The 19408-nt window shown below is 41.1% G+C and overlaps 1 protein-coding gene and 1 pseudogene across 3 annotated transcripts in view; one reads left to right on the plus strand and one right to left on the minus strand.

Annotated features, from left to right (window-relative positions):
• The window catches only part of ZFP14 (ZFP14 zinc finger protein), a 56075-nt gene that overhangs the window by 17293 nt on the left and 19374 nt on the right, over positions 1-19408 (plus strand). The gene's annotated exons all lie outside the window — the stretch shown is intronic.
• Positions 1247-4202, minus strand: LOC119056756 (calponin-2-like; annotated as a pseudogene).

The following is a 19408-nucleotide window of genomic DNA, read 5'->3' on the forward strand; positions in this document are numbered from 1 at the left end:
TCTTAAGACCCTTTAACATTTCATATAAACCAATTTGGTGATGGTAAACTCCTTTAGCTTTTTGGGAGACCACTGTTCGTTGATTGTATGACTAGAATATCTATCCATTGATGTCAATGGGGTGTTAAAATCCCCTGTTGTGACTGTATTTCTGTCAATCTCTCCCGTTATGTCCATCAAGATTTACTTTATATATTTAGGTTGTCCTATATTAGATGCATAAATATTTACAACGGTTATATCCTGTTATTGGATTGCTCCTTTTTATCATTATGTAATATTCTTCTTTGTCTATTGTTATTGTCTTTGTTTTAAAGTCTATTTTGACTGATATAAGTATTGCTACCCAGTTTTTTTTCATTTTCATGAAATTTCTTTTTCCATCCTTCTACTGTCAGTCTGTATGTATCTTTTGTTCTCAGGGAGGTCTCTTGTAGATAGCATATATATGGGTCATGTTTTCTTATCCATTAAGCTACTTTATATCTTTTGAGTGGAGCATTTAAGCCATTTACATTTAAAATGATCATTTATAGGTACATAGTTATTGCCATGTTTTTTCATTTTTTTTCTGAAATATGTTTTTATGGCATTTGGTGTATTATCTGTTGGTCCCAGGGGTCCTTGGTGGGGCTGGTCTAAAGAAGGGCCTCCTGGTGGGGTTCCCTGTGTAGTACTTGGTTAGGGAGAAGGGACAAGTATGGAAGTGGGTTTGGCTTTGTCTCAACCACTCAGAACTCCATTGTTCTGTATATGCTTCAGTTTCCTCAGTGGACCCCTGGGTCCTGGGGAAATCCAGTCTCTTATGATGCCTAAAATATCTGGGGACTTTGGCCTGGCCTTATCTCAGGGGACTTCTTTCCCAGCACCTCCCTCCACCCTCCCTACCCCCTCCTCTCCAAAAAATTACTTTTGTTAAAGCTGCCTGAAATCATTGTAAAGCTGTCAAACTGATCAGCAGAGATAAGGAAGCACAAGAAACTGGAATCTCTTTGGGTCCAATTTGCCTTGCTGCCCAGGTTTCTCCCCCAAAGCTCCAGCTTGTCCCAAAGCCTGCTGGAAAATTTGCTACCTCAGTGTGCCCTGGCATGGACTCCCACTCCACATACATCTGAAACTGGCCTTCACAGACCCTCAACTAGAAGCAGTTGAACACATAGAGAAGTAAAATAAAAACACAAAAAAAACACCCAAATCCCAAATGGAGTGGTGATATGGGGGCACACCCCACAAAGGGGGGGCCTCATTAGCCTGCCTCCTCTTGGTAATTCAGGGGGTACTCTGGGGCCTTCCCCTGGCTTGGGTAGTTGCCAACTGACTCTGGAGTCCCATTGGCCACTGGGTCTTTCGAGCAATACTTGGGGCCATATATCTGTTGGCCCAGGCCAAAGACCTGTCCACTCTGGTTAGCGCCCTTTGTGTAGCCCCTCTACAGAGACATGGAAGAGTTGTCACACTTGTTGGTCTTCAGCTTCATGTCATAGATGTGCCACCGGATAGTGGGTGCCATCCTGCCCACTGTGCTGGAACACTGTTCATGCCCATTTGTAGGCTGATGGTTGAGTGGTTCGTGGCTGGCAGGATATGGTTCTTAGGGTCATACAGATGACTCATGCCATATGCTATCATGTCTGAGTGGCTGGCACACTTATTGACTGATTCATTGGCCTGCCTTCATGTTGGCATTATCAAAGTTCCACATCTGCTTTTCTGGATACCTGATGCCAATTTTCACGTGACTCTGCAGTCCCTTTTTCTTGGCCTCTCTTGCTAGAGCCAGAAGAGACCCTGCACGTGTGTAATGTTTCCACTCTCAAACAGGTCATTGGCTTCACATGGGTCCACAGAGTTTATGCCATAGCTGACCATGGGCTTGATAAAGTTAAAGAGGTTTTCTAGCTGGTGACAGTTTTGCATGGACTGGTTGATCTTGGGACTGAGCCTAGCTGCAGCTTATTCATGAGTATACACAGGGTAATTCCATCCTTCAGGCTCTTCTACAAGTCAGGACTGAGAGATAGAACTGAGAGTCCCTCAATCCAGATGTAGAGTTCTGCCTCCTTCTGAGGGTCATATTGGACAGAGGCCAATACTGACTTTGGCAGAAGGCCTGTACGTGGGCCCTTTATTGAACTGTGTGCAGCTTGTGCTGGTGGTGGCAGCTACAAAGAAAAAGAAGGCCTGAAAGGTGTAATGGTGGGGGACATGTGTCTTGATTTATTCTTCGTAACCACGTTTCTCTGAGTTTTCTTTGTTTCTTCTTAAAGAAGACACTTGATAATTTCTTCTAATACTGGTTTCGTGGTAATGAACTCCTTTAAGGCTGTTTATTTTGTTTGTTTGTTTGTTTGGTCTGGGAAGCTCTTCATTTGGCTTTCGAGTTTCTTATTTGTTATCTTTAAAAAATCTATTTTATTGATTATGCCATTACAGTTGTCCCATTCCCCCCCTTCATTTCCCTCCACCCTGCACACCCCCTTCTCCTATTCCCCCACTTAATTCATACCCATGTGTCACAAGTTCTTTAGCTTCTACATTTCCCATACTATTCTTGCCCTCCCCCTGTCTATTTTCTACCTACCGTCTATGCTACTTATTTTCTGTACCTTCTTCCCCCTTCTCCTCCTCCCAATCCCCTGTTGCTAACCCTCTATGTGATTTCTGTTTCTATGGTTCTGCTCCTGATCTAACTGTCCTCTTAGTTTGCTTTCATTTTAGGTGTGGTTGTTAATAACTGTGAGTTTGCTGTCCTTTCACTGTTCATATTTTTTATCTTCTTTTTCTTAGATAAGTCCCTTTAACATTTCATATAAAAAGGGCTTGGTGATGATGAACTCCTTGAACTTGACCTTATCTGAGAAGCACTTTATCTGCCCTTCCATTCTAAATGAAAGCTTTGCTGGATAGAGCAATCTAGGATGTAGGTCTTTGGATTTCGTGAGTTGGAATACTTCTTTCCAGCCCCTTCTTGCCTGTAAGGTCTCTTTTGAGAAATCCCCTGACAGTCTCATGGGAGCTCCTTTGTAGGTGACTGTCCCCTTATCTCTTGCTGCTTCTAGGATTCTCTCCTTCATTTTAATCTTGGGAAATGTAATGATGATGTGCCTTGGTGTGTTTCTTCTTGGGTCCACCTTCTTTGGGACTCTCTGAGCTTCCTGGACTTCCTGGAAGTCTGTTTCCTTTGCCAGATTGAGGAAGTTCTTCTTTATTCTTTGTTCAGATAAGTTTTCCACTTGTCGCTCTTCCTCTTCCCCTTCTGGTACCCCTATAATTTGGATGTTGGAACGTTTAAAGATGTCCTGGAGGTTCCTAAGCCTCTCCTCATTTTTTTGAATTCTTGTTTATTCATTCTTTTCTGTTTGGTTATTTCTTTCTTTCTTCTGGTCCACTCCATTTATTTGAGTCCCAGTTTCCTTTCCATCACTATTGGTTCCCTTTGGTTTTTGCTTCATTTCACCTAGTGTAGCATTCATTTTTTCATATAATTTGCAACTAAAATCAACCAGTTCTGTGAGCATCCTGATCACCAGTGTTTTGAACTGTGCATCTGATAGGTTGGCTATCTCTTTGTTGCTTAGAAGTATTGGCTCTGGGGCTTTGAGTGTTCTTCTGTTTGAGCCATAATGTTTTGGTCTGTTTGCGCCTGTTATGTGTGTGGGGTGAAAGCTTTGGTGTTCACTGGGGTGGGTCAATGCAGTCGCTGTGGGGGTGGGGTCAGAGAGGGAGCAATGGTGTTTGTTCCACTCTCTCGGATTTCAGTCCCTTCTGCCATTTCCCACAAGCAAATTGGGCCTTTGTGATGTTGGTTCCCACATGGATGGGCTTGTATATGTTCTAGGACCCTGTAGGCCTCTCCAACGAACTCTCCTGTGAAGTTGGGAGCCTCTCTTGACACCTCAACCCCCAAAAGTTTTTTCAATCAGTGCTTTTAGGCTTTATTTCCCAGTACTGGGGTCCTGCGTTGCGAGGTCTGTCTTACTGTTCGTTTTTCTCCTTGGTTTATCTGCATGTAATGTGTGACCATGGTCAGCCAGCCTCCTTGTGCCCTCACTGGGTCTGCCTATTGCCACCCTATGACTGGGATCTGCCAACTGCCGCCTGTGTGCCTGGGTTAGTCTGGCAGCCACTGCTTTTCCCTGCCGAGGCCTCCCTCCACAGGCCACCGTCTCCACCCCTCTTACTGGTCTGGAGGAATGGTCCATTGTTGGACTTCGGTACAGTTCAATTTTCTGTCTGTTTTGGTGGTATTTTTATTTCTAATTCTTTGTTGTCCTTAAATTTAGTTGTGGTAGGAGGTACAGTGTTTACACCTACGCCTCCATCTTGGCTGGAAGTCCTTGGCCTTCAAATTTATTTTTATTTTATTTTTATTTTTTTTTAAATATTATTTTATTTAGTTACTTTTCAAGTACATTTTTTTTAATCTATTTCTCCCATCCCACCCCCCCCCCCCGCCTGGTCTCCCCCCCCTCCCATTCCGCCCCCCCAGTCCTCATCTCTGTGTCTTTCATACTTGTTCCTCAAAATCCCTCCCCCTTCTTCCCCTTAAGTTCCCTTCCCTCTCCCCTCTGGTCGCTGCCCACTTGTTCTCTATTTCAGTGTCTTTGTTTTTATTCTGTTTGCTTGTTTGTTTTATTCTTTAGCTTCCTGTCAAAGGTGAGATCATATGGTATTTGTCCTTCAATGCCTGGCCTATTTCACTCAGCATAATGCTTTCCAGTTCCATCCATGTTGTTGCAAAAGGTAGTAGCTCCTTCTTTCTCTCTGCTGCATAGAATTCCATGGTGTATATGTACCACAATTTTTGGATCCATTCATTTACTGATGGGCACCTAGGTTGCTTCCAACTCTTGGCTATTGTAAATTGTGCTGCTATGAACATTGTGGTGCATAGGTTCTTTGAAATTGATGTTTTAGGATTCTTGGGGTATAATCCTAGCAGTGGAATTGCTGGGTCAAAAGGCAGGTGAATTTTTATTTTTCTGAGAAAATTCCATACTGTTTTCCATAATGGTTGTACCAGTCTGCAATCCCACCAACAGTGAACTAAGGACCCCTTTTCCCCACACCCTCTCCAACATTTGTTGTTTGTTGCTTTGTCTATTATAGCCCTCCTGACTGGTGTAAAGTGGTATCTCATTGTGGTTTTAATTTGCATCTCTCTGATAGCTAACGATATTGAGCACCTCTTCATGTGTCTCTGGATATTCTGTATGTCCTCTTTGGAGAAGTGTCTGTTCAAGTCCTTTTCCCATTTTTTAATTGGGTTCGATGTTTTCCTAGAGTGGAGTCGTGTAAGTTCTTTGTATATTTTGGAGATTAAACCTTTGTCTGAGGTATCATTGGCAAATATGTTTTCCCATACAGTTGGTTGTCTTGCTAATTTAATACTGTTTTCTTTGGCCATGCAGAAGCGTTTTATTTTGATGAGATCCCATTTGTTTATTCTTTCCTTTATATTCCTTGCTCTGGGGGACATATCGGTAAAAATGTTGCTGCGTGGAATATCTGAGATTTTCTTGCCAATGTTCTCCTCTAGGACTTTAATGGTGTCATGGCTTATATTTAAGTCTTTTATCCACCTTGAATTTATTTTGGTGTATGGTGTAAGTTGATGCTCAAGTTTCATTTTTTTTGCACGTAGCTGTCCAGTTCTCCCAACACCATTTGCTGAAGAGGCTATCTTTACTCCATTTTATGTTACTGCCCCCTTTGTGGAATATTAATTGACTGTAGAGGGTTGGGTTGATTTCTGGGCTCTCTGTTCTGTTCCATTGGTCTATGTGCCTGTTTTTATGCCAGTACCAGGCTGTTTTGATTACCCTGGCTTTGTAATACAGTTTGATATCAGGTATTGTGATCCCTCCTACTTTGTTCTTCTTTCTCAAAAGAGCAGCTGCTATTCGGGCTCGTTTATGATTCCATATAAATTTTTGAAGTGTTTGTTCTATGTCTGTGAAATACGCCATTGGTACTTTAATAGGTATTGCATTGAATCTGTATATTGCTTTGGGTAGTATGGACATTTTGATGATGTTAATTCTTCCAATCCATGAACATGGTATATGTTTCCATTTCTTTGTGTCTTCCCTGATTTCTTTCTTCAGTGCTGTGTAGTTTTCTACATATAGGTCTTTTACCTCTTTGGTTAGGTTTATTCCCAGATATTTTATTTTTCTTTTTGCTATATCGAATGGGATTTTTTCCTTGATTTCTGCTTCTGCTGATTCATTCTTTGTATACAAAAATGCCTTTGATTTCTGGATATTGACTTTGTATCCTGCTGTTTTGCCAAATTCATTAATTAGTTTGAGCAGCTTTTGGGTAGAGTCTATAGGATTTTCCATATACACTATCATGTCATCTGCAAACAGTGACAATTTTGTTTCCTCCTTTCCTATTTGTATGCCTTTTATTTCCTTTTCCTGCCTGATCGCTGTGGCCAAAACTTCTAATACTATATTGAATAGAGGTGGTGAAAGTGGACATCCTTGTCTTGTTCCTGATCTTAGTGGAAAAGCTTTTAGTTTTTGTCCATTGAGTATGATATTGGCTGTAGGTCTCTCATAAATGGCCTTTATTATATTGAGGAATGTTCCCTCTATTCCCATTTTGCTGAGTGTTTTTATCATAAATGGGTGTTGTACCTTATCGAAAGCTTTTTCTGCGTCTATTGATATGATCATGTGGTTTTTGTCTTTGCTTTTGTTTATGTGATGAATTACATTTACTGTTTTGCGAATGTTGAACCATCCTTGCATCCCTGGGATGAATCCCACTTGGTCATGATGTATAATCTTTTGGATATATTGTTGGATGCGATTTGCTAATATTTTGTTGAGGAATTTAGCGTCTATGTTCATCAGCGATATTGGCCTGAAGTTTTCTTTCTTTGTTGTATCTCTATCTGGTTTTGGAATTAGGATGATGCTGGCTTCATAAAAGGAGTTAGGGAGTTTTCCATCCTTTTGGATTTTTTGGAATAGTCTGTGAAGAATGGGGGTTAGCTCTTCCTTAAATGCTTTGTAGAATTCTCCTGTGAATCCATCTGGTCCAGGGCTTTTGTGTGATGGGAGTTTTTTGATTACTGCTTCAATTTCTTTTGCTTTTATTCGTCTATTCAGCTGTTCTACTTCTTTTTCATTGAGTTTTGGGAGATTATATTTTTCTAGAAATGTGTCCATTTCCCCTAGGTTCTCAAATTTCTTGGCATACAGTTCTTCATAGTAATTTCTTACAATCCTCTCTATTTCTGTGGTATCAGTTGTAATCTCTCCTCTTTCATTTCTGATTGTGTTTATTTGTGTCCGTTCCCTTCTTTTCTTGATGAGCCTACTTAAAGGCTTGTCTATTTTGTTTATTTTTTCAAAGAACCAACTCCTGGATTCATTGATCTTTAGAATTGTACTTTTAATCTCTATGTCATTTAGTTCTGCTCTGATCTTAGTTATTGCCTTCCTTCTACTTGCTGTGGGCTGTTTTTGTTGTTGTTCCTCGAGTTCTTGCCGGCGTAGAGTAAGGTCATTTGTTTGAAATGTTTCTGTTTTCTTTAGGTAGGCCTGTATTGCTATAAACTTCCCTCTCAGGGCTGCCTTGGCTGTATCCCATAAGTTTTGGGTTGTTGTGAGATCATTTTCGTTTGTTTCCAGAAACTTTTTGATTTCTTCCCTAATCTCATTCTTGACCCATTCATTGTTTAATAGCATACCATTCAGTCTCCATGATTTTGGGTGTTTGGGGTCTTTTCCTTTGGGGTTGGTTTCCAGTTTCAGTCCCTTATGGTCAGAGAAAATGCTTGGTATGATTTCAATTTTCTTGAATTTGTTGAGGCTCGTTTTGTGTCCTATCATGTGGTCTATCTTTGAGAATGTCCCATGTGCATTTGAAAAGAATGTGTATTTAGCTTCTTTGGGGTGAAGAGCTCTGTATAGATCAGTTAGGTCCATTTCATCAAGGGTGTTGTTTAATGCCACAATGTCTTTGTTCATATTTTGTTTGGAAGATCTGTCCATTTTTGATAGTGGGGTGTTAAAATCCCCCACTATAATTGTGTTGCTGTCTATATCTTTCTTGAATTCCTCTAAGATTTTCCTTATATATTTTGGTGCTCCTATGTTGGGTGCATATATATTTATGATGTTAATGTCTTCTTGGTGGATTCTTCCCTTGAGTATTATGAAGTGACCTTCTGGGTCACTCTTTATGGCTCTTTTTTTGAAGTCTATTTTGTCTGATATGAGAATTGCTACCCCAGCTTTTTTTTCTTGTCCATTTGCTTGGAAAATTTGTTTCCAGCCTTTCACTTTTAGTCTGTGATGGTCTTTTGTCCTGAGGTGGGTCTCTTGTAGGCAGCATATGTGTGGGTCATGCTTTCTTATCCATGACGCTATTCTGTGTCTTTTGATTGGAGCATTTAATCCATTTACATTTAAGGTTATTATTGATAGGTACTTATTCATTGCCATTTTTGTACCTGTGTTCCTCTCTGTCTGTCTCTTTTCCTTCCTTTCCTTAAAGCAGACCTTTTAGTATTTCTTGTAGAGCTGGCTTGGTGGCAGCAAATTCTTTTAGACTTCTTTTGTCTTGGAAGCTCTTTATTTGGCCTTCTATCTTGATTGAGAGCCTTGCTGGGTAAAGTAGTCTTGGTTGTAGGCCTCTGTTTCTCATTACTTGGAATATTTCTTGCCAATCTCTTCTTGCTTGGAGTGTTTCCATTGAGAAGTCAGTGGCTAACCTTATCGGGACGCCCTTGTATGTTATTTCTTTTTTCTCCCTTGCTGCATTTAAGATTCTCTCTTTGTCTTGGAATTTTGCCATTTTAATGATGATGTGTCTTGAAGTGGGCCTTTTTGGGTTCCTCTTGAATGGGACTCTGTGTGATTCCTGGATTTGTGTGACTTTTTCTTTTGTCAAATTAGGGAAATTTTCTCTCATTACTCTTTCAAATATGTTTTCTATCCCTTGTTCTTCTTCTTCTCCTTCTGGTATTCCTATTATTCGGATATTATTACGTTTCATATTGTCTTGCATTTCTCTTAATCTCTCTTCATTCTTTCTGAGCCTCTTTTCCCTTTCCTGTTCTTTCTGTGAGATGCTTTCTACTTTGTCCTCCAATTCACTAATCCGATCTTCTGTTTCATCCACCCTATTTTTAATGCTTTCCACTGTGTTTTTTAATTCAGAAATTGTATTCTTCATTTCCTCTTGGCCCTTGCTAATAATTTCCATTTCCTTTTTCATGTTGATATAGTTCACAGTGAGATCACTGTAGCTTCCCTGTAGTTTCTGGTAGTTGATTGTGAGCTCTTTGAACTTCCTGATCACCAGTGCTTTGAATTCAGTATCTGATAGCTGACTTGCTTCCTTTTCATCTAACATTCTTTCTGAGGATTCCTCCTTTCCTTTCATTTGGGGATTGTTTCTTTGTCTTCCCATTGTTTGTGAGACTCTTCTTGTTAGCCTCAGCTTCTTAGATTAATCTGTTTTGACACCCTGGGTTTATGGTATGAACTTTTGTGGTGGAATACCTGTGAATTTCAATGGTGCAGCCTCTTTTGGTTATCCTGTTGTTTTCTGCTTCCACCTACTCAAATATGCAGCAACTTGTGGCTTCTCTCCCACAACAATGTGCAATTTGTCTCTCTGACTCTACTATTGGGAGGCCTCTTCTATGGGTCCATCTCTGGTCTTTTTATATTTTCAAGTTGATTGTGACTCTTGTGGGTAAAAGAAAGAAATGATAAGGAAAGAAAGAAAAGGAAGAAAGAAAAAAATAGCAGGGGAATGGAAGAAAGAGCAATAAGTTTAGAAAGAAAAGAAAAAGAAATAAAACAGAAAATCCGGGAAAAGAGGACAAAAGTATGGAAAGATGAAACAGTAATAAAGTTTTAAAGAAATAACAGATTACTTTAAAAAAGCAAAAAGATAAAGAAAAGGAATGGAGAAGGAAGAAAGGTAGATAAAAAAAAGAAAGAATAAAGATAAAATAAAGTAAAAAAAACAAAAAAACAAAAAAGGCACAAAAATAATCTCTCAAAAACAACCTCAGAAAAAGGAATGTCACTTGTTGGCTTCAAACTAGCCAAACCGGTTTTTCTGGTTGCAGTTGGCTGAGGGTCGATTGTTGTGATTTTTTTTTTCAGCCATCCCCTCTCAGGATCCAGACACTTGGCGCCTCTCCCCCAGCTCCCTACAATGGGGAACTAGGAATTTCTCGCAGTGCTCCCCTCCCAGGGGTTACTGCCATAGTCTGGTTTGCTGTGTTTGCAGGCACCTGCACCGGTCTAGTTGCCTGGTTCCCTCGGGATTGAGCACAGGCCTGCCCCCGTTCAGTTGGGAAGCCCCAGACCCTCTGCCCAATCCTGGGCTTGCTGCCAAGCTGGGTGTGAAGCAGACCAGGCTGCCGTGGCTACTGGATTCAGAGCCCCAGGCTGCACCTCTGAGTTCTCCTGGGCTGGCAACCACAGAGTCTTTGGTTGGGGCCCTTTGTCCTCCGCACCCTCTCTGTAAACTCTATCAAACAAGTCTCTCCTGGCCCCCCACCTTGCTTGGCCAGAAAGGGAGGGGGTTGAGGGTCTCAGCTCTTTTCCCAGGACCCCTCAGCGTCCCGGGCTTCCAGATAGTCTGAGGGGGGTAGACTGGAAGCTGGGAGCAGATCTGAGGACTGGGCGCCGACCTAGAAACTCTGTGTGCTCGTCATGGCACGCTGCGTGGTGTGTATCCCTTCTGCTCCTGTGTTTGTCTGGGTCCCCTGGCCAACATCTGGCAAAAAAAACAAACAAAAAAAAAAACCCAAAAAAAACAAACAAACAAACAAAAAACAAACAAAAAACAAAAAAAACCCCTAGGGATGTAGCAGCACCATGCCGGGTGCTGGACCCAGAACCGTGTGCAGGCTGAAATCTCCTCTGTTCCCCTCTGGTTGGGTCCTCCGGCCTGTCCAGGCCCAAAAATCCTAGGGAGGGAGCTTTCTGGGCGCTGAACGTTGGCCTAGGCGCCCTCAGGCACTTGCCCAGACACACTGCGTGTGGAGCGACTAGCTCCCCAAATTGCGCGCAGGCTGAAATTTCCTCCACACCTCTTTGCCTGGGCCACTCGGCCTGCCCGGCAGAAAACTTCCAGGGAGGGAGCCGTCCGAGCGCCAAACGCTGTCCCAGGCGCCTTTAGGCACTCTCCCAGACACAGTTCCCACCAGGCGCTCGACCTCCGAGCTATGCACAGACTGAAATCACCTCTGCTCCCCTCTGGTTGGGCCACTTGGCAGGTTCCCGGCCCAAAAAACCTAGGGAGGGAGCTTTCCGGGCGCTGAACGTTGGCCTAGGCGCCCTCAGGCACTGGCCCAGACACACTGCGTGTGGAGTGACTAGCTCCCCAAATTGCGCGCAGGCTGAAATTTCTTCCACACCTCTCCGCCTGGGCCACTCGGCCTGCCCGGCAGAAAAATTCCAGGGAGGGAGCAGTCCGGGCGCTGAAGGCTGCCCCAGGAGCCGTTTGGCTCTGGCCACAGGGCGCTGGTTCCCCTACCCTGCACCAGCTGTTTCTCCCTGCTCCGTCCCAGAGACTACTGTACCGTTGCTGTCTCCCTACCGTCTGGTTCCTCCGTGACCGATGAGGTTTCTGGTCTCTTATTTTCATATATGCTTGGCAACTGCTGGCTTGCTGGCCTCACCTCCTCCGATCGGATAGGTTTCTGTCTCTTTTGTACTAGGAACTGGTATCTACTCCGTCCTAGTCCACCGCCATCTTGAAACCCCACTGGCCTTCAAATTTAAATGATAACCTGGGTATAGTATTCTTGTTGCATGTTCTTAGCTTTCAACACTTTGAGTACTTCTTGCCTGAACGTTTCTGTTGAGGTATCAATTTATAGATTTATGGGAGCTCCCTTGCAGGTAACTAGCTGTCTTTTTGTTCCTGCCTTTAAGAGTCTCTCTGTCTTTAACTGTTTTCATTTTGATGATGATATGCCTTGGTGTGGGCCCTGTTTGGGACTCTCAGTGCTTCTTGGCTTTGGGTATGTTTTTCCTTCACCAAGTTAGGGAAGTTTTCGGTCATTATTTCTTCAAACAGGTTCTTGATCCCTTACTCTCGCTCTCTCTTCTCCTTCTGATATCTCTGTGATGCAGATGTTGTTATGCTTCATGTTATCCCAGAGTTTCCTGAAACTATCCTCATTTTTTTAAAAAAAAATTTTCTTTTTCCTGGCTGGTGTAGCTCAGTGGATTGAGCACGGGCCTACGAACCAGACAATCGCAGTTCGATTCCCAGTCAGGGCACATGCCAGGGTTGCAGGCAGGTTCCCTACAGGCAAGTTCCCAGCAGGGGACGCATGAAAGGCAACCATACATTAATGTTTCTCTCCCTCTCTCCTTCCCTTCCCCTCTAAAGATAAATAAATAAAATCTTTAAAAAAATTTTTTTTCTTTCTTTTTTAAATGCATTTTCTTGATTATGCTATTACAGTTGTCCTGATTTCTCTCCCTTTTTCCCCTCCACCAGTACCTCCAGTTCCCCCCAGCAACCACCTCCCTCAGTTCATGTCCATGGGTCCTGCATATAAATTCTTTAGCTACCCCATTACCCACATTGTTCTTAATATCCCCTGGTCTTCTGTACTGATTTGTGCCTCTTAATCCCTGCACATTTTCCTTCCTGCTTTCCCTTCCCCTCCCAAGTGTTAATCCTCCAGATGATCTCCATATATATGATTCTGTTCCTGTTCTGCTTGTTTGCTTAGTTTATTATTTGGATTTAGTTATCAATAGTTGTGAATTTATTGCCATTTTAATGTACATTTTTTAATCTTTTTCTTATATCATTCCCTTTGTATTTTGTATAATAATGGTTTGGTGAGGATCAACTTCTTTAGCTTTACCTTATCTGGGAAGAATTTTATCTGCCCTTAATTCTAAATGATAACTTTGCTGATAGAGTAATCTAGGTTTTAGGTCCTTGCTTTTCATCACTTTGAATGCTTCTTGCCAGTCTGCTCTAGCCTGCAAATTTTCTTTTAAGAAATCTACAGTCTTATGGGAACTCCTTTTAGGTAACTTATTTTTATCTTGCTACTTTTTAGAGTCTCTCTTTATTTTTAACCTTTGTCATTTTAATTATAATGCATCTTGGTGTGCTCCTGTTTGGGTCCATCTTGTTTGGGACTTTTTGTGCTTCCTAAACTGTATGTCTGTTTCCTTCACCAAATTAGGTAAGCTTTCTTTCATTATTTTTTTCAAATAAGTTTTCAATTTCTTGCAATTCCTCTTTTCCTTGTGGTACTCCTGTGATTTGGATTTGGTATGTTTAAAGATGTTCCAGAAGTTTCTAAGCCTATCTTTTTTTTAATTCTTTTTTTTTTTCTGTCTTGCTCCTCTGATTGAATGCTTTTGCCTTCCTTGTGTTTCAAATCATTATTTTGATTCTTGGCTCCATTCTGTCCACTGTTGGTTTTCTGTAGATTTTTCCTTATTTCATTTAATGCAACCTTCATTTCTGCCTGGGACCTTTTTATGCTGTTGAATTACTCAATGAGTTCCTGGAGTGTCCTGAAAACCACTGTTTTGAAGTATACATCTGATAGATTGCTTTTCTCCATTTTGTTTTTTTTTTTTCTGGAGTTTTGTTCTGTTATTTCATTTGGGCCATGTTTCTTTGTCTCCTCATTTTAGCAGCTTCTTTGTGTTTGTTTTTATGTGTTAAGTAGAGCTAATATGTCTCCCAGGCTTGATAAAGTGGCTTTATATAGTAGATGTCCTGTAGGGTCCACTGGCACAACCTCTCCTGTACCCAAGCTGGGTACTCAAGGTGTACCCACTGTGTGGGCTGTGCACATTCTCCCTTTTTAGTTGGGCCTTGATTGCTTTCAGCACATCCAAGGTCAGCCACCACCTGTATTCTGCCCAGGGTCACACAGCATTAGCCAAAAAGTGATGTGCAGATGGCTACTACTTGCGCTGGTCTTGGAGGTGCCCAAGAGAGACCAAGCTGTGAATGAAGGCGAACCGCTACTAGGTTTAGCCTGGGCAACTTAGCAAGAGGTGTGGGGCTCACGGAAACCAGAGGCTACCTGTTTTAGAGAATTTAGGAAAATATGAAGCATGAGCCAAGACAAGCCATTCATATGGAAAAGTCACTGGAAGCAACTTGGGTGAGCCTGAAAATGGATGCAGTAGAGTCTCAGGGAATCACCAGAGTGGGGGAAACAGTGTGAGCCAGATTAATGGAGTCTCAGATATAGCACCTGCCTGCCAGCTCTGTGGCTCTGTGGAGGGAGGGCTCAAAAAAGGATCAGTGGTTTCTGCCAGCACTTCTTTCTGGGAGAAAGCTGGCCCATAGCTCTCATCCTGATGCTGGACAATTAATTTCCTCCCTATTTGTCTCTGATGCCTTTCGATCTGCTATTTTGGCTCTGCACCTCATGGGGAGTGAGTCCAAGTAAGTCTGCACATGGGGCCTTTAAGAGGGACTGCCTGTGATCCCAGCAGTTTCTGTCTTTCACAGCCTCAATCCCACTGGGTTTTATAGACAGAAGTTATGGAGACTTTTCTTTCTGGCACTGGAACTCTGGGGTGGGGGGCCTGGTGTGGGGCTGGACCCTTCACTCCTAAGATATCCCTTCCTGTTTTTATGCACCACACATGGTATGAGTCTAGCCAGTTCCAAGTCCCTGACCTTCCTACCAATCTTGATGTGATTTCTTCATTAATGCCTTCATTGTACGACTTCCATTCGGTTCAGATTCCAACAGTTCTGAATGATGGTTGTATGGTTTAGTTGTAATTTTGATGTGGTTGTACAAGGAGGTAGGCTGTGTTTACCTATGCTGCCATCTTGGCCAGAAGGGTTGGTTTATTTTGTTGATGTTTTTTCTTTGCTGTGCAAAAACTTTTTAGTTTGATATAGTTCCATTTGTTTATTTTTTCTTTTGTTTCCCTTGGCCAAGGAGATATATCAGAAAACATTGCTATGAGTAATGTCTGAGATTTTACTGCCTGTGTTTTATTCTAGGATTTTTATGGTTTTGTGTCTTATATTTAAGTCTTTAATCCATTTTTTTAGTTTATTCTTGTGTATGGTATAAGGAGTAGTCCAGATTCACTTTTTTGCATGTATCCATCCAGTTTTCTCAGCACCATTTATTGAATAGATTGTCTTTGCCCTATTGTGTGTTCTTGACTTTTAAAAAGAATATTAATTGACCATAAAGGCATGAGTTTATTTCTGGGCTTTCTATTCTGTTCCATTGGTCTGTATGTCTGCTTTTATTCCAGGATCATGCTGTTTTTATTACTATGGCTTTGTGGTACAGATCCATACCAGGTAACATGACTCCTCCAACTATATTCTTTCTGAAGATTACTGTGGCTATTCACAGTCTTGTGGTTCTATATTAACTTTTGGAATATTTTTCTAGTTCTGTGAAATAAGTCATTGGTATCTTGAGAGGAATTGTGCTGAATCTATAGATTGCTTTGGGTAGTATGGTCATTTTAATGATGTTAATTCTTTTTATCCATGAATGTGTTATATAATTTCATTTATTTGTATTTTATTCAGTTTCTTTCTGGGGTGTCTTATAATTTTCCCGGTACAGGTCTTTTACATCCTTGGTTAAATTAATTTCTAGGTAAATTATTTTGTTTGATGCAATTGTAAATGGATTGTTTTCTTTCTCTTTCTGATGGTTCATTATTGGTGTATAAAAATGTAACTCATCAGGATATTAATTTGTGTCTTGCTACTTTACAGGTAGAATCTTTAGGGTTCTGTCTATACAGTATTGTGCCATCTGCAAATAAAGACAGTTTTACCCTTCCTTTTCAATTTGGATATTTTGTTTTTTCTTCTTGTCTAATTGCCTGGCTAGAACTTCCAGTATTATGTTGAGTGAGAATGGTGAAAATGGACATTTCTGTCTTATTCCTGATCTTAAGGGAAACACTTTTAGTTTTTGCTTTTGAATATGATATTGGCTGTGGGTTTGTCATATATGGCCTTTATCATGTTGAACCATGTCTCCTCTATTCACCGTCTACTGAGAGTTTTTGTCATAAATGGGGGTTGGGTTTAATCAGAAACTTTTTCTGTATGTATAGATATAATCATGTGATTGTTATTTTTTCATTTTGTTTATGTGATATATCACATTTATTGATTTTGGATATTGTACTAACCTTGTATCCCTGGAATAAATCCCAGTTAATCGTAGTATATGATCTTTTTAATGTATTGCTAGCCCCAGTGCTAATATTTTGTTCCGAATTTTAGCATCTATGTTCATCAAGGATCTTTGGTTGTGATTTTCATTTTTTGTAGTGTCTTTATCTGGTTTTGGATTTAGAATAGTGCTGGTCTTGTAGTAGATTTTGGGAGTCTTCCCTCCTCTTGAATTTTCTGGAATAGTTTGAGAAGGATAAATGTTAATACTTCCTTGAATGTTTGGTAAAGTTTACTTGTGTAGCCATCCAATCCAGGACTTTTATTTACTTCTTGGGAATTTTTTTTTTAATTCCTGCTTCAATTTCATTAATTGTTATCAGTCTATTTAGATTTTCTGATTCTTCCTGATTCAGTTTTGTAAAAGTGTATGTCTCTAGGAATTTACCCATTTCATCCAGATAGTCCAACTTGTTAGCATATAGTTGTTCATATTTTCTTACAATCTTTTGTATTACTGTGGTGCCGGTTGCTACTTCTCTTCTTCCATTTCTGATTTTATTTATTTGATTCCTCTCTTTATTTCTTAATGATTCTGATTAAAGGCTTGTCAATGTTGTTGACCTTTTGAAAGAACCTGGTTGGTTTTATTATCATTTGTATTATATCTTTAGACTATTTTGTTTATTTCTTTTTTTTCTCTTCTTAGCCCCGCCCCGCTCCTGACCAAACATGACAGCCTATTTTGTTTATTTCTGCTATGATCTTTATTATTTTCTTTCTTCTCACTTTGCTTTGTTTTTTCATTTGGGCCATATTTCATCATCTCCTCATTGGGTCATCCTTGCTGTATTTGTTTCTTTGTGTTAGGTAGGGGTGCTTTGACTCCCGGTCTTAGCATGGCCTATTTTAATAAAGTGCACTGGGAAATCAGATGGGGTGGAGCCTTAGCTAATCACCAGGATGGGGCAACCTGTGTCATCACTCTTGCTGTGTGTGGGGAAGGGCTTAGATGGGGACCTATGCCACTTGAATAGTCTCTGGAGTTTTGCCTGGGAGGAAGCCATTTCCCGGTATTCTGTTGCCAGTCACTTCACTTTTTCCCTGTATGCCACTGATGCCCTTCCAGCTTTTGCCCTGGTGCCAAATGCCAGAGAGTGTGAGTCTGCATGAGTTCTAAATCTATTGTGGGCCCTTTAAAAGGAGTCTCTTGAGAATCCCAGTTTCTTCTTCCATCCTTACCCCCACTGGTTCTTACAGCTAGGAGTTATGAGGACATCTTCCTGGCACTGGAAATGTATGGTGGGCTGAGTGGTATGGTCTGGGGCTGTTATCCTTCGCTCCCAAGGTGTCCCTCCTGATTTTTATGAACCACACATGTATGTGGGACTGCCCATTTCCATCTCCGTACCTCTCTGCACACTCTGCACTTCTCTGCACCTCAACCTCTCTGTGCCTCTTCCATGTCACTGCCCTTCCTATCCATCTGGATTAATGTGGCTTCTTAAATTCTTGTTTATTGGCATTCCACACAGTTTGATTTTCTGATAATTCTGGGTGATGTTTGTTTTGTAGTATAGTTGTATTTTTTGCTATAGGTGTGCAAGGAGGTGAGGTGTGTTTACCTATGCCTCCACTTGACTGGAAGCTCTAAAATTCTTTCCCTTTGATGCTTTGGGGGTTTTCTGCTACTTTTTGTCTAAATTGTTGATTCATTCCTCTGCTTCATCCAAACCACTATTCCTTTTGGTCTATTATTTACTTCAGGTATTATATTCTTCATTTCTGACTGTGTATTCTTTATGATTTCTCTGTGCCTTTTCATACTCTCACTGAGTTCCTTGAAGTTCTCACTGAGTTTCTTGAGTATACTTATAACCATATTTTTGAAATCTGGTAAATTTCTTGCCTCCATTTCATTTAGATCTTTTTCTGGAGATTTCTCCTATTCTTTCATTTGGGGCATGATTCTTCTTTCCTCATTTTTGCTGGCTGTTTGTGTTTATTTCTGTGTATTAGATATATCTGTTAGGTCTCCAAGCCTTGGTAGGGTGGCCTTATGTAATAGGTTTCTTCTTTGACCTAGTGGCTCAGTCTCCTTGATCATCTGAGCTGGGTGCCCCGGAACATTGTTTATGTGGGTTATGTCAGCACTCCTGTTGCAATTGAGTTTTGATTATTGTTGGTCTCTTCATGCATGGGGTTGACTCTCAGGCTGGCTAACTGTGAGGTTCGACCCCAACCACAGTGTAAAAGCTATGGTCAGATGCTAACCACAGAAAGTGGAACTCATCTCACAGGGTCCTGTGTCTGTTGAGATCTCCCTTTGATACGCCACTTGTGAAACTATTTGGATCCAGCTCTGATGCAGCCACTTCGGAAAACAGTATAGCATTTCCTCAAAAAATTGAAAATGGAACTGCCTTTGATCCAGCAATACCACTTCTGGGATTATATCCTAAGAATTCCAAAACACCAACTTGAAAGAATATGTGCACCCCTATGTTCACAGCAGCATTATTTATAATAGCCAAGATCTGGAATCAGCCCAAGTGTCCATCAGTAGATGAGTGGATAGAAAACTTGTGCTATATTTACACAAAGTCAATGTAAAAAATAAGGAACTCTTATCTCTTGTGACAGCGTGAATGGACCTGGAGATTATTAGGCTAAGTGAAATAAGGTAGTCATTGAAAGATACCATATAATCTCAACTATTTGTGGAACTTAATGAACAAAATTAACTGATAAACAAAATCTGAACAAAGGCATGGATACATAGAACAGACTGACAGCTGTCAGAGGGCATTGAGGAGTGGGGTACTTGATGAAAGAAGGTAATGGGATTTGCCAAAGAACACATGCACAACCCATTGATACAGACAGCAGGGGCAATGGATAGAGGGAAGTAGGAGGTGGGGTGGGGAAGAGGTGGGCAAAGGAAAAAATGGGGACATTTGTAATGGTGTAAAAAATAAAAATAAAGTGAAAAAGAGAAAGTGCCTGGATCATAAACAAAATCAAAAATATCTCAGTATAGTTTCAAATCTTTTTTAATCATTTATTGTTGTTCAAATACAGTTGCCTCCATTGTCCCACCACCATTATCCCCAGCCCCACCCACCCCCACCTCCCACCCTCAATCCTACCATGCTTTGGCTTTGTCCATGGGTCCTTTATACATGTTCCTTGACAACTCTTTCCCTTCTTTCTCCCATTATCTCCCACTGCTGTCCCCTCTGGTTACTGTTAGTTT

Source organism: Artibeus jamaicensis, unplaced genomic scaffold (assembly GCF_021234435.1).
Source record: "Artibeus jamaicensis isolate MK-2021 breed Jamaican fruit bat unplaced genomic scaffold, CSHL_Jam_final contig_464, whole genome shotgun sequence".
Classification (NCBI taxonomy): domain Eukaryota; kingdom Metazoa; phylum Chordata; class Mammalia; order Chiroptera; family Phyllostomidae; genus Artibeus; species Artibeus jamaicensis.